Source organism: Balaenoptera borealis (genome assembly GCF_965194805.1).
Source record: "Balaenoptera borealis genome assembly, chromosome: 4".
NCBI classification, from domain to species: domain Eukaryota; kingdom Metazoa; phylum Chordata; class Mammalia; order Artiodactyla; family Balaenopteridae; genus Balaenoptera; species Balaenoptera borealis.
In genome coordinates this window covers 124,211,281-124,224,587 of record NC_138861.1, presented here as the reverse complement: position 1 = coordinate 124,224,587, position 13,307 = coordinate 124,211,281, and the positions used below count along the sequence as shown (strand labels likewise).

Genomic DNA, 13,307 nt, shown 5'->3' with positions numbered 1-13,307 from the left:
CCATAATCCCTATAAAAATACGGAGCACACATAACTGATATGCCCAGTCTAGCTCAGTTACAAGCTGTGCCTGAAAGGAACGCCAAGGCCTACATGCTGCATTCACAGAATGACTTTCACAACTGCCCTGTCGTACCTTGCTCTTTTTTCTTGTTATCCCGTGGTTAACCTTCACTTGTTCCCTGGTTCCCTTGCTGTTAAGCTTACCACACTCATTGGCTGCCATCCCAGTTCCAGACTTCTGGCTTCATTTCCTGCACTTCGAATCACAGTTCTTCTTCCTAACTTCATCTCACATTATACCCTGATAAAGAGCTCTTTTTTAAGAAATGATTCCAATGCTTCTCCCACACATACCATTTCCTTGCAGCTGATATTTGGGTAGTCCTGGCCCACAGAATAGGTACAAGATATTGTAGGGTTGGCTTACATATGGGAAGGATTATCTGCCCGTGGTGTGTATGCCATTGTTGGACATCCCCAGTGGAAACTGGGCTCTCAGCCATCGGCAGTCCTCCATATGTAGTTCTTTTTTTTCTATTGAAGTGTAGTTAATTTACAATGTGCATTAGTTTCTGGTATATGGCAAAATGATTCACATTATATATGTGTGTATGTATATATATATGTTCTTTTTCATTTTCTTTTCCATTATGTTTTATTATAGGATATTGGATATAGTTCCCTGTGCTATACAGTAGGACCTTGTTATTTATCTATTTTATATACAGCAGTTTGTATCTGCTAATCTCAAACTCCTAATTTATCCCCTACACCACCCCTTTCCCCTTTGGTAAGCATAAGTTTGTTTCCTATGTCTGTGAGCCTGTTTCTGTTTTGTAAATAGGTTCATTTGTACCATATTTTAGATTCCATTTATGAGTGATATCATATGATATTTGTCTTTCCCTGTATGACTTACTTCATTTAGTATGAAGATCTCTGGGTCCATCCATGTTGCTGCAAATGGCATTGTTTTATTCTATTTATGGCTGAGTAGTATTCCATTGTATATATATACCACATCTTCTTTACCCATTGATCTTCAGTGGACATTTAGGTTGTTTCTATGTCTTGGCCATTGTAAATAGTGCTGCTATGAATATTGGGGTGCATGTATCTTTTCAAATTAGAGTTTTCTCTGGATATATGCCCAAGAGTGGGATTGTTGGATCATAGGGTAACTCTATTTTTAGTTTTTTGAGGAACCTCCATACTGTTCTCCATAGTAGCTGCACCAATTTACATTCCCACCAACAGTGTAGGAGGGTTCCCTTTTCTCCACACCCTCTCCAGTATTTATTGTTTGTAGGTTTTTTGATGATGGTCTTTCTGACCGGTGTGAGGTGATACCTCATTGTAGTTTTGATTTGAATTTCTCTAATAATTAGCGATTTTGAGCATCTTTTCATGTGCTTGTTGGTCATCTGTATGTCTTCTTTGGAGAAGTGTCTTTTAAGGTATTCTGCCCATTTTTTGGTTGGGTTGGTTTTTTTGTTGTTGTTGTTATTGAGTTGTATGAGTTATTTGTACATTTTGGAAATTAAGCCCTTGTCAGTCACAGCATTTGTAAATATTTTCTCCCATTCCTTAGGTTGTCTTTTCATTGTGTTGACGATTTCCTTTGCTGTGCAAAAGCTTATAAGTTTGATTACCTATGCACTTCTTTTTAAAGAGATCCTGTTTCTGAAATCAGCTACTTCACTGCCTCTCTCAAGGGCTAGATTACTTACTCCCAGTCAAACCCCCAGACCTGGAGAGTAATATCAATTTTATACTCAAATATACACATACCCTATTCATGACAGGGAATTTCCACACCTCAAAAAAAAGTAAAGCTAAACCAAGAAAAAGCAGGCATTGCAAACTTGGCACCCAATAGTAAAAGTTGGTCAATCCCTGATACAAACACACAAACAATCAAAAGTGCATTGGCTCAAGCAGTGATTGATAGAACCTCATACAAAATCCTTACGCCTTCTTCAATTTCAAAAACCTGACAAAAACTACTCAGAAGGGAAAATACAAGAAAACAAATTGACTCTAGATCAGTATTTTCCATTTGTGCAAGAAGTTTATTTGTAAAAATCTATAGAAGGAAAAAAAGTTTGCCCTTGGCCTATGAGTGTTTTATGTCTTTACCTGGCCAGATGCTGCTATATTCCCAAGGCTTCAAAGGTTGTGTGCTGCAGCAGAGAATGAATAGAACATGGAAGATATTGCAATTCAGTTTACTTGTTTATTCACAATTACATTTTGAGCTCCCACTGTGTGCTGCGAACATCGATGTCTCTGTCTTCACAGAGCTTATGGAAGAAACAGAGAAAAATCCAGTGAATAGTTTAGAATACATGACAGGTTGTGCTAAGTGCTGTGAAAAAAGAATTAAGCAGGTAAGAAAGAATGGGTTTTTTTCTGAGTGCCATAGGAAGTCATTCTGGGGAGATATGATTATTGGTCCCAATTTTTCACTTGCTTGTAATAGGATTACACACTCACACCCTTGGCCACATTTCTTTGCAATATCCTCCACATGTATAGAGAATATTTCCTCATGCCATTGATGCATGTGACTTCCTTTGATCAATGGAATGTTAGCAAATGTGACACAAGCAGTGGCCTTAAATGTTTTCACATGGGTTGTCTTGGCTTCTGGGACACACCCACACCCCGATTACCATTGGAAGAGTAGGCTCCAGGAAGTCAAGGCCCCTTCAGCCAAGGCCCAGGATAAAATTTATGGAGCAACCAAAACCCATCCTGGAGCCTCTGAAGCAGAGCCATTCCAGCTGACCTGTGGACAAAAAAAATGAATGCTTACTATTGTCAACTCCTGAGAGTCAGGGGGGTTTGTTAAATGGCCTGATTGAAGCAAGAGCTGACTAATGTACCACTGGAGAATTTGAATCAAAGGAATAATCTGAATTATATTTTTAAAAGATCACTCTTACAGCTGTTTAGAGAGTGGAAGGAAGAAAGACAAGAGAGGAAACAGATCAGTCTGGAAGCCACTGCAAAATCCCTGTGAAAGATGGTGATGGCTTAGACCAGGGAAGGGATGATGGAGTTGACAGGATTTGGTGAGGGGTGGGATGTGAGACATGAGATAAAGAAAGAAGTATTATAACATTGTATTACAGCAATTTTATCATCCAGCTTGTAATTTTATCCATCCCACCAGCCAAGCCTATGTTTCTAAGCATAAAAATCAGCATATAAAGAGTGTTTTTGTCAACTGCCATATATCCAGGGACACAGTTACTATAGCAGCTGAGCAATTCTCTTTAGGTAGCCAGGAGGAAACCAAATTGTCTTGACGAATACCAGAGCTGAACAGGGAAATTTTCTCCAATACCGCATGACAAACTTCATAATTGCCTTTTTTAACAAGAATATCTAAATCAGGATTCTATGGCTTGGTACATAATTATATTTTTCTGAAACCAGCTCTGTTTTTCCATTTTGCAGTTTGTAGTTTATAGTGAGGGTTTTATGGATATTGCTCTTCCACTAGACTTACTCTGTCACATGTGAGGACATCTCCCTCCTCAACTGAGTGGGTGCTGGTCCTTGGATTCCAGTGATGGCTCAGGCCAATGTACACTCCTCATTTTGAGCTAGGGATTTTGTCTCAAATCTATACCTTCTCTCCCAACCTACAAAACCATCAGACAATCCTGGTACCTCAAGGCCCACCTGGCCTCCCTCTTGCCACTCTTCCTTCAAGCTTGGAGCCAAATTAAGCCTGGGAGTCTGATCTTCACTCTCTTTCCCATATAGCTAACTCACTAAAACCAAGATTTTCTACTGGAACAAAGTATATCCAGCTCAGGAACTCCTGTGCACTGTTGGTGGGAATGTAAATTGATACAGCCACTGTGGAAAGCAGTATGGAAGTTCCATAAAAAATTAAAAATAGAACTACATATGATTCAGCAATCCCACTTCTTAATATATATCCAAAGGAAATGAAATCAGTATCTCAAAGAGATACCTGCACTCCCACATTCTTTGCAGCATTATTCACAACAGCCAAGATATGGAATCAACCTAAGTGTCTATACATGGATGAATGGATAAAGAAAATGTGGCGTATGGAATACTATTCAGCCTTTAAAAAGAAAGAAATTTTGCCATTTGGGACAACATGGATGAAACTGGAGGGTATTATGCTAAGTGAAACAAGTCAGATACAGAAAGACAAATACTGCATGATCTTACTTATATGTGGAATCTAAAAATCCAAACTCATAGAAGCAGAATGCTGGATGCCAGGGGCTGGGGAATAGGGGAAATAGGGAGATGTTGGTCAGAGCATACAAGGTTTCAGTTCTGCAGGAAAAAGTTCTGGAGATCTAATGTATGGCATAGTGATTATAGTTAATAACACTGTATTGTATACTGAAATTTGCTAAGAGAGTAGACCTTAAATGTTCTCACCACAAAAAATGATAACTATGTAAGGTGATGGATATGTAGCTCTATTGTGGTAATCATTTCACAATTTATACCTATATCAAAACAACACACTGTATACCATAAATATCTAGAATTTTTATTTGTCAATTATATCCCAATAAAGCTGGGGAAAATAAGTGCACCAAGCTCAAAGCCATTAGTCAATTAACAAATGAAGAAAGTCAGCCTCCAGGACTCTTACATGAATAATCCCCTCACTTCTCCCATAAAAGCTTTAGTGTACAACTGCCATGATCTAGGTGACACATTACCTTATACTGCACCCCACCCACAGTCTGCATATATACAGAACCATCTTTGTGCCTCTATGTCTATTGTGTCCACAATGGTCCTCGAGAGGCATTTGTGCTCCTCCTCTCTGAGAGATCCAAATGAGAGGGGACAAGCAGGTGCCAACACTGTGATGAACTCATTATTACTATTTTTGATATTCACCATACAGAGTAGTAAATAAGGTACGTTTTACTGTTGTACCTTATGACATTCAGAGTCAAATTTTTTAAATGCCTAATGTCCACCTGCCAGCCAGGGAGGGTGCTGGTCTGGTAAACCATAATAAAGAACTAGCCTCTAAAGCTCATGGCATTGATGTGAAAAATCATTGCAAACATTCATTAAACTCATTAAAGTCCTAAGAAACTCAAGAGTACTCAAAATAAATTGCATTTTGGCACAAAGATTTTAAGTAGAAATCTCATAGGAAAAGAGTTTAGAATTGCTTGCAATCTGTAGGAGGGCTATATTTCCTGAATTTTAAGAAGAAATCTCACAAATGTTCAAGAGAGATTTATTGTCTGTGGTTTCTATGCAGCCAGTAAGGGATAGGTAAATAAGATGTCTTACTGGTGAGAAAGCTGTTACTTGTTTTCATATTCTTGCTAACTATGAACATGCTATCACAGTACAATTAAATCCACATTTGGAGACACTAAGCAGGCACAAAACCTGCATGATGCAATCACACTCCTCAGGGAAATGATTCTGCTTCTTGCTATATCCCTCATGATTCTCTTTTCCTTCCTGTTCAGGGAAACATGTACCACTTAGCCTCTCCCATTTCATTAGAGGGTAGGTGGCCCTAAATGTTTTGTCTACAACCACAAGAATCCAGATAAACTAAAGGACTAATGTCACAGGTTTTCAAAACAGCCTAATACTCTCTGGAAACAATATCATTAAGACAGCCCTTCAAGGATCCATTATTGCTGGATCTCAGATAGGAGAGAAGAGAGAAATTCTTCAACATCTTTTGAGAAATTCAAACTATGTTTGTCTAATGCTCTCTTGAGATAAACATTTAAGGAGCCAGGAAATGTAAATTTCCACTATCATTTCCCATAGGACTTTAAGTTCCATTCTTGACCTCTGCATATCCACTGCTTCCATGGTGATCAGTTGTGTATGTTTCTGTTCCTCCTCATTGAGGGGGTCAGAGTGAAGGAGGGACAAGGAGGTGCCAACACCTTGTCAATTTAATTTTTCTATTGATTCTCACCATGTAGCATTGAGTACACTATGCCTAGAGAGTTTAGAAGGAGATAAAGTCTTATATTTTAGAAAATAAAAGGTAAGAAATGCTTCCCAAATTTGCTTAAACACTCAAAATCAACATAGATTTTTGGAAAAACTTTTTAAAACATACAAAATACATACCTGACTTCTATCTCTAACTGCCTCTTAGACATTTCTCCCAGTGTGTCCCTCAGCACTTCTGTCTTGACATGTTCAAAACCAAACCTTGTATTTTGTCTCCATGAACAAAGTCTTCCTTCTAAGTTCCCTTACTCAACATTTATTTCACTAGGCCAATCCCAAACTGCAGCACTGTCCTGTACCCCTCTCTCTCCCCTCTACATCATCCAATCACTCAATAAGTCATAGAAATCCTGCCTGTAATAATCTCTCAAATTTGTTCATTCTTTTCATTTCCACCATCACTGCTAGACCTTTATCATCTCTCATTTGGATTACAAAGAACCTCCTGAATAGACTCGCTGCCACCTGTCTTTCATTTTCCACCAATCCATCTAGCACAGCCGCCAGAATTACTTGCTGAAACACTTATCTGACAATGCCATTCATCGACTTAAAAACTGACTTGTTGCCTATAAGATAAACTCAAAGTCATTTCAACAACCATTTTTTTAGTATCTACTATTATAAGCCATGTAGTCTATTAAGTACAATGAACACAAAGATGAAAAAGCATGGACTCTTAAGGCGCCCACAGTGGACTTCCAGGAGAGTCAGACATATTGATAGCTACTTACAATGCAATGCAATATATGCAACCACAAAATTGTGCACTAGGTACAGAAGCAGCATGGGGGGGGTGGCGAGTGGTCACATTTTAGGGGCTTCAGAATGGAAAGATATCTGAGCTTGGGATGGGTATGCCAAGTAAATGAAATGGCATATACAAAGCGCATAAGAATAAAACAGCATTCCAGGACCTGCTGGTTGCAATTATTTTCATTGATGGGAATGTTGATATCAAGAACTAAGACAGAGAACACTGGAATATGAATAGTTCTTGGGTGTGTTGGGGGGATGGTGACAGTGGTGTGGCAGGAGGGCAGCGAGTGGTCAAGACACAAGAACAATGGATGAGGGTGGAGGTGTTTAGGTTGAAATGTCCAAGTGCAGGTCTCAGTTGAGGGGAGAGTTGGGGCCAGAAGTAAAGATATAGTCATTAAAACCATGGAAATAGGCTAAGTTGTCCAGAGAAACGACACAGTGTCAGAAGAGATTTGGAGGACTCAGAGTATAACCCATTCAAGAAAATTAAGATGAGACCTTCAAAAGTAAGAAGGGACTTCCCTGGTGGTACAGTGGTTAAGAATCCGCCTGCCAATGCAGGAGACACAGGTTCGAGCCCTGGCCCAGGAAGATCCCACATGCTGCGGAGCAACTAAGCCCATGCGCCACAACTACTGAGCTTGCGCTCTAGAGCCTGTGAGCCACAACTACTGAAGCCCATGCGCCACAACTACTGAAGCCCGTGCGCCTAGAGCCTGTGCTCCACAACAAGAGACGCACCCGCAATGAGAAGCCCACGCACCGCAACAAAGAGTAGCCCCTGCTCGCTACACCTAGAGAAAGCCTATGCACAGCAATGAAGACACAACGCAGCCAAAAATAAATAAATAAAAATTAAAAGAAAAAAGTAAGATAAAACCCACGGAAGAGTGATGTCAGAGAAACTGGAAGAAGAAAATGACTCCAAAAGAACAGTGATTAATTCAGTCCCACTATGACACTGTACTCTGACCCCAGACTACACTTTCAGCCTCATTCACTCCTGCCACATCTCCACTCTTTCCCAATCATCTCTAGCTCTAGGAATAATAATAACAGGAACGTTAATACTAGTAGCTGTCTTTGATATGCATGTATAATGTGAAAGACACTACATTATGTGCTTTGGTATTTTAGCTTATTTAATCCTCATATTCTGTGAAATAAGCACTATGACGAACTACCCCCATTTCACAGAAGAAACCAAGACTAGGCGGGATTTGTCTAAGACTACAGAGACGGTTATGCAGCACAGCTAGGATTTAAACTCAGACACACTTTAGCTATACTAGACTATTTGCCAATCCCAAACATGACCAAGTGTTTTCATGTCTTCTTGATTTTGTATTTGCCTGAAATAACTTTTATGTACCCACTCTCTCTAGTGAAATCACATTCTTCCTTAGAAATACAATTCAAATGTTATCTCTGTGATGAAGACTTTCTTTGCACCACCTTTTTTTCCAGACAGAATTACCATCTTCTTCCTCTGTGTTCCCATTAACACTTTGTTCATACTATTATTATAATATGTGGATATAATATTATAATATGTGGGCAGAATGAACCCCCAAAGATTCCCATGCCTTAATCCCTGAGACCTGTGAATATATTACACTACATGGCAAAAGAGACTTTGCAGATAAAATTACAGACCTTAAAATAAAGAGTTTATCTTGGATTATGCAGGTGGGCCCAATCTAGTCATAGGAGCCCTTAAAAGCAGAGACCTTTCTCTGGCTGGAGTTCAGAGATATATGAAAAAGGAGAAGTCAGAGACTGAAAGCTTGAGAGGGACTTGGTCTACCACTGCTGAAAGGGGACACATGGAGAACATGAAAAAGAACTGCAGGCAACTCAAGGAGCAAAGAGTGGCCCTTGGATGACAGCCAGCAAAAAAACCAGAGACAATCCTACAAACACAGGGAAGTGAATTCAGCCAACAACCTGAATAAGGTTGGAAGCAGATTTTTCCCTAGAGCTTCTAGTAAGAAATGCAGCTGAGCCAAAACCTTTCTTTTAGCCTCATGAAGTCTTAAGTAAAGAACCCAGCTGAGCTCACCTGGACTTCTGACCTAAAGAAATTGTGAGAAAATTTGAAAATTGTGAAAAGAGTTGTGCTAGGTCAGAAACTCCTCTCTGGGGAAGTAGCACTCACCTTCCTCCCTTCCCTGGGAATATGACGTTTAAATGGCTGCAAGGAAACATGATTTTCAGGTTAAAGAAATAAGAACACATTGATTTTAACAACATTAAAATCGTTTCTTTTTTATGGTCTAAGAAATTTTTGGAATTTAAATCTTTCAGTACCTGATAAAAAATTATAACTGCTTTCATTTCCTAGACTCCTACATGCTCCTGATTCCTCATATGAAAAAGGAGGACAATAATAATAACTCTGCTGTGGAAGGAAGGAATCAGTTAACAGATGAAAAGTGCTTTGAAGCAGCAATTCCACTTTGGGGAATGTATTATATAGACCTCAATACACCAGCCAATAAGAATATATGCATAAGGATGTTTATTGAAACATTGCGGTGGCAAAAAATAAAGCTGGAAACAGCACAAATACCTATCCAATTGTGTATAGTTAAATAAATACGGTACATACACATTATGGAACATTATGCATTTGTTTAATGTATCATCTCACATTCTCTCATCCATCTCACATTCTCTGGGTATCATCTCACATTCTCTCAGTCCACATTTTACTCCAGCTGTTGCTGTAGCAACCAGCTGCTTGTTGGTATAATTGACAGCACCTTCCTTCAGCTGCATCACATATTTCTTGCTTTGTGCCCTGAGTCTTTATCATCAACACTTGAGATATTTGTAGGAACGCAGCCATTCCAACACAGGTAGGTGCAAACCTGAAATCGAAAAGGGCACAGGGCATATCCTGACCACTAGGGAGTGGGAACCAGTATACAAATGGTTTCTCTTTTGTCCCTTGAGCAAACAACTCTGAGATGCATTCTACACTGCTCCTCAGAAGTCCCAGCTTCCCACCGTTCTGACCAGGTTGAAAACAAACTACTGGTTGACTTTTCCTCCTCTCCTGTTTCATTCTTTCCAGTCTTCCACTCCTGGTCCTTGGGATCATTTTCCAGAATAAACTGCCTGCAGGCAAGCTCTTGCCACTTAGAAAAAGGTTAAAGGATGCATATCAAGTTATTTGCACTGGTCTCCGCAGGGAAGTGGAAGGAAATTGTTAGCTCTTCCTTAATAATTTTTTCACCGTTTCACTAGTTACAGTGAGCAGATATTAATTTTACCATTTAAAATACTTTGGGGCTTCCCTGGTGGCACAGTGATTAAGAATCTGCCTGTCAATGCAGGGGACACGGGTTCGAGCCCTGGCCCGGGAAGATCCCACATGGCGTGGAGCAAGTAAGCCCACGCGCCACAACTACTGAGCCTGCGCTCTAGAGCCCGTGAGCCACAGCTACTGAGCCCACGTGCCACAACTACTGAAGCTCGTGCACCTAGAGCCGTGCTCTGCAATAAGAGAAGCCACCGCAATGAGAAGCCTGCGCACTGCAACGAAGAGTAGCCCCCGCTCGCCGCAACTAGAGAAAAACCCGCGCATGGCAACGAAGACCAAATGCAGCCAAAAATAAATAAAATAAAATAAATTTATTAAAAAAAGATGAAATAAAATAATTTGAAAAGAAAAAGATGTTTAAAATTAGCATCAAGTCAACATCCCAAGAAAAAGCACTTCCAACCAGGTGATAAGGAAGAAAAATAACTGTACTATCAGATTTCAGCTGAACTACAAACTCTATCATAAGCCCTTTTATTAACCTTGGACAAGAAAATAATTTCTTGCCTGAGACTGTCATTGTAAAAGAAATACCAAAAACTATACTCACAGAACCAGCTTACTGGCTGTGACAGAGACACACTCCAGAGCTACCTGAGTGAAGAATGAACCACACAATAAGGACTCAGGATGGTTAATAGATAAACAGATGCACGTCCACTCCTGCAGCATTTCCAAAGGTGTACGTAATAGGGGTTCTGTCGAAGAATGAGAACAGCTATTCTCAAGAAAGAGCCTGGTTGAAAAAAAAATGATCTCACAAAAGAGATTTTAAAACGGCAGTAATGCTAGCATCATATGCCATAAAAACCTCTAGTCTTGGAGCTCTTTGAACTTTGCATAAAGAAGCAAACAGTAAGATTTCACACAAGATTTTATAAAAAGTTAAAATCTAATCTGAACAAATTGCCACTAGCTTCATTTGCTTTTATTCCTTGGTGGGTTCATTATGAGTTACTTTAAAGGAACCAACATTGATTGTTTGTATGCATTTTTTTAAGGAAGATACTTTTGAATTCCTCTCCTCTCCAGAATGCTAGACCTCAGATTTAGTATCTGGTTCCACTAGTTAAATATGCTAGAGGTGAGGAAAAAAATCTTTGAAAATCATATGAGACAAAAGAATGAAAGAGGCATACCCTAAAAGACATACTCTGTCAATAAATAGTTGACTTCAGGCGTGCAATTATAAGTATATTTTTCTATGCTACTAAATAAACGGACCAAATAGGCAAACCCTGTGATGCAAAGGCTAAGGTGATTTACCACTGTGATGGGCAATTTTATGTGTCAACTTAGCTGAGCCACAGTGTCCAGACATTTGGTTGTTATAGAATAAATATGTGTCCCCACCGCCAGAAAATTCATATGTTAAACCCTACCACTAATGTGATGGTATTAAGAGGTGGGGCCTTTGAGAGGTAATTAGGTTCATTGAGGTTGTGACAACGGAGCATCCATGTTTGGGATTAGTGCCCTAATAAGAAGAGGAAGAGACTCTTCTCGCTCTCTCCCTCTCCCTCTCCCCACAATGTCAGAATACAGCAAGAAAGCACCTGAAGGAGGGCCTTCACCAGACACTGAGACCGCCAGGACCTTGATTTTGGACTTCCCAGCCTCCAGAACTATGAGAAATAGACTTCTGTTGTTTAAGCCACCAGTCTACAGTATTTTGTTATAACAGCCTGAAAGGACAGGGATATCGGTCGAGCATTATCGTAGATGTTTCTGCGAGGCTGTTTTTGGATAACATTAGCATTTAACTCGGTGGACTTTTTTTTTTTTTTTTAGAAATTCACGTTCTTTTATTTATTTATTTATTTATGACTGTGTTGAGTCTTCGTTTCTGTGCGAGGGCTTTCTCTAGTTGCGGCAAGTGAGGACCACTCTTCATCGCGGTGCGCGGGCCTCTCACCATCGCGGCCTCTCCTGTTGCAGAGCACAGGCTCCAGACGCGCAGGCTCAGTAATTGTGGCTCACGGGCCCAGTTGCTCCGTGGCATGTGGGATCTTCCCAGACCAGGGCTCGAACCCGTGTCCCCTGCATTGGCAGGCAGATTCTCAACCACTGCGCCACCAGGGAAGCCCTAACTCGGTGGACTTTGAGTAAAGCAGATCGTCTTCTACAATGTGGGCGGGTTACAGTCCTGAAAGGAACCGAAGCCTGACCTCTCCAACAGGAAGGAATTGGACTTTAACGGCAAGATTCGCTCTTCCTGGATCTCCAGCGTGACTGACTTTGAACGCGCTCTGCAACTCTTTCCTGAGTCTTCAGCCTGCCAAGCCTCCCCCACTGAATTTTGGACGCACTAAACCTTCACAGTTGTGTGAGCCAAATCCTTAAAATAAATATCTTTACATATACACATCCTATTGGTTCTGTCTCTCTGGAGAACCCTGACTGAGACAACCACGATGTAGTCAAATACTCTGGAAAGTGAACTGTGTCATTAGTATAATTAATGATAATTATAATAGTAAATATTCACTGAATGCTTGCTAAGTTCCAAGCATTTTTCTAAGTGCTTTACAGTTTAACTCACTGATTCCTCACAAAAACGCTGAGAAGCTATCATCCCCATTTTACAATTGAGGGCAGAGAGAGCACACTGCTCGGGGTTAAAACAGCTTAGTAAGTGGCAGAGATATTTATGAACTCATGAATGGTGTTTCATAGCCCAACCACCTAACCATCAGAATAATGGTTTTCAACAAAGGAACAATACTCTGCAAAGACATGATCCTAACGCCAAATGTCGTATCCTTTTTTCACTTGAATTCAAATCCCCCTGATCCTCTGCTTGGAATGATCTTTCTTTCATTGTGCACCTTGATTTCCCTATGCCCGGATACTCAGTACCTCAAATTTCTGAGCAAGACTTCTCACTATGACCCTCATCCTAAGTCTGCCTTCCCTTGAAAAGCCATAATTGCAAATCTTCCATTCCTTTCAAGTGGCAGTGGAGTCTGGTGGAATCTGTGTGGTATCTGGAGTCACAAGTCCGAGCTCAGTCCTGGTTCAAATGTTACTAGATCTGTGAGCCCTGACAAGTAACAAACTCTCTTAGTTTCCTCACTGGTAAATGGGGAATATAATATCACCTACCCCAAATGAATCCTGTAAGGGTAATAGGAACTAATGCCTGGAAGTAAAGTGCCTAGCACAGTTCCATGCACACAAAAAACACAGTAGTGTTTGCTAT

The 13,307-nt window shown here is 40.2% G+C and overlaps 1 protein-coding gene across 2 annotated transcripts in view; it reads left to right on the top strand.

The window, feature by feature from the left end:
* ARSJ (arylsulfatase family member J) overlaps window positions 1–13,307 on the top strand; it is a 162,434-nt gene that overhangs the window by 104,191 nt on the left and 44,936 nt on the right. The window contains exon 4 of one of the 2 annotated variants that reach the window (XR_014243803.1): window positions 9,122–9,813. The exons of the other annotated variant lie outside the window; for it this stretch is intronic. The gene's annotated coding sequence lies outside the window, so the exon portion shown is untranslated. Of the gene's footprint in view, window positions 1–9,121; window positions 9,814–13,307 lie in introns of those variants that run through there. 2 annotated transcript variants of the gene reach the window in all.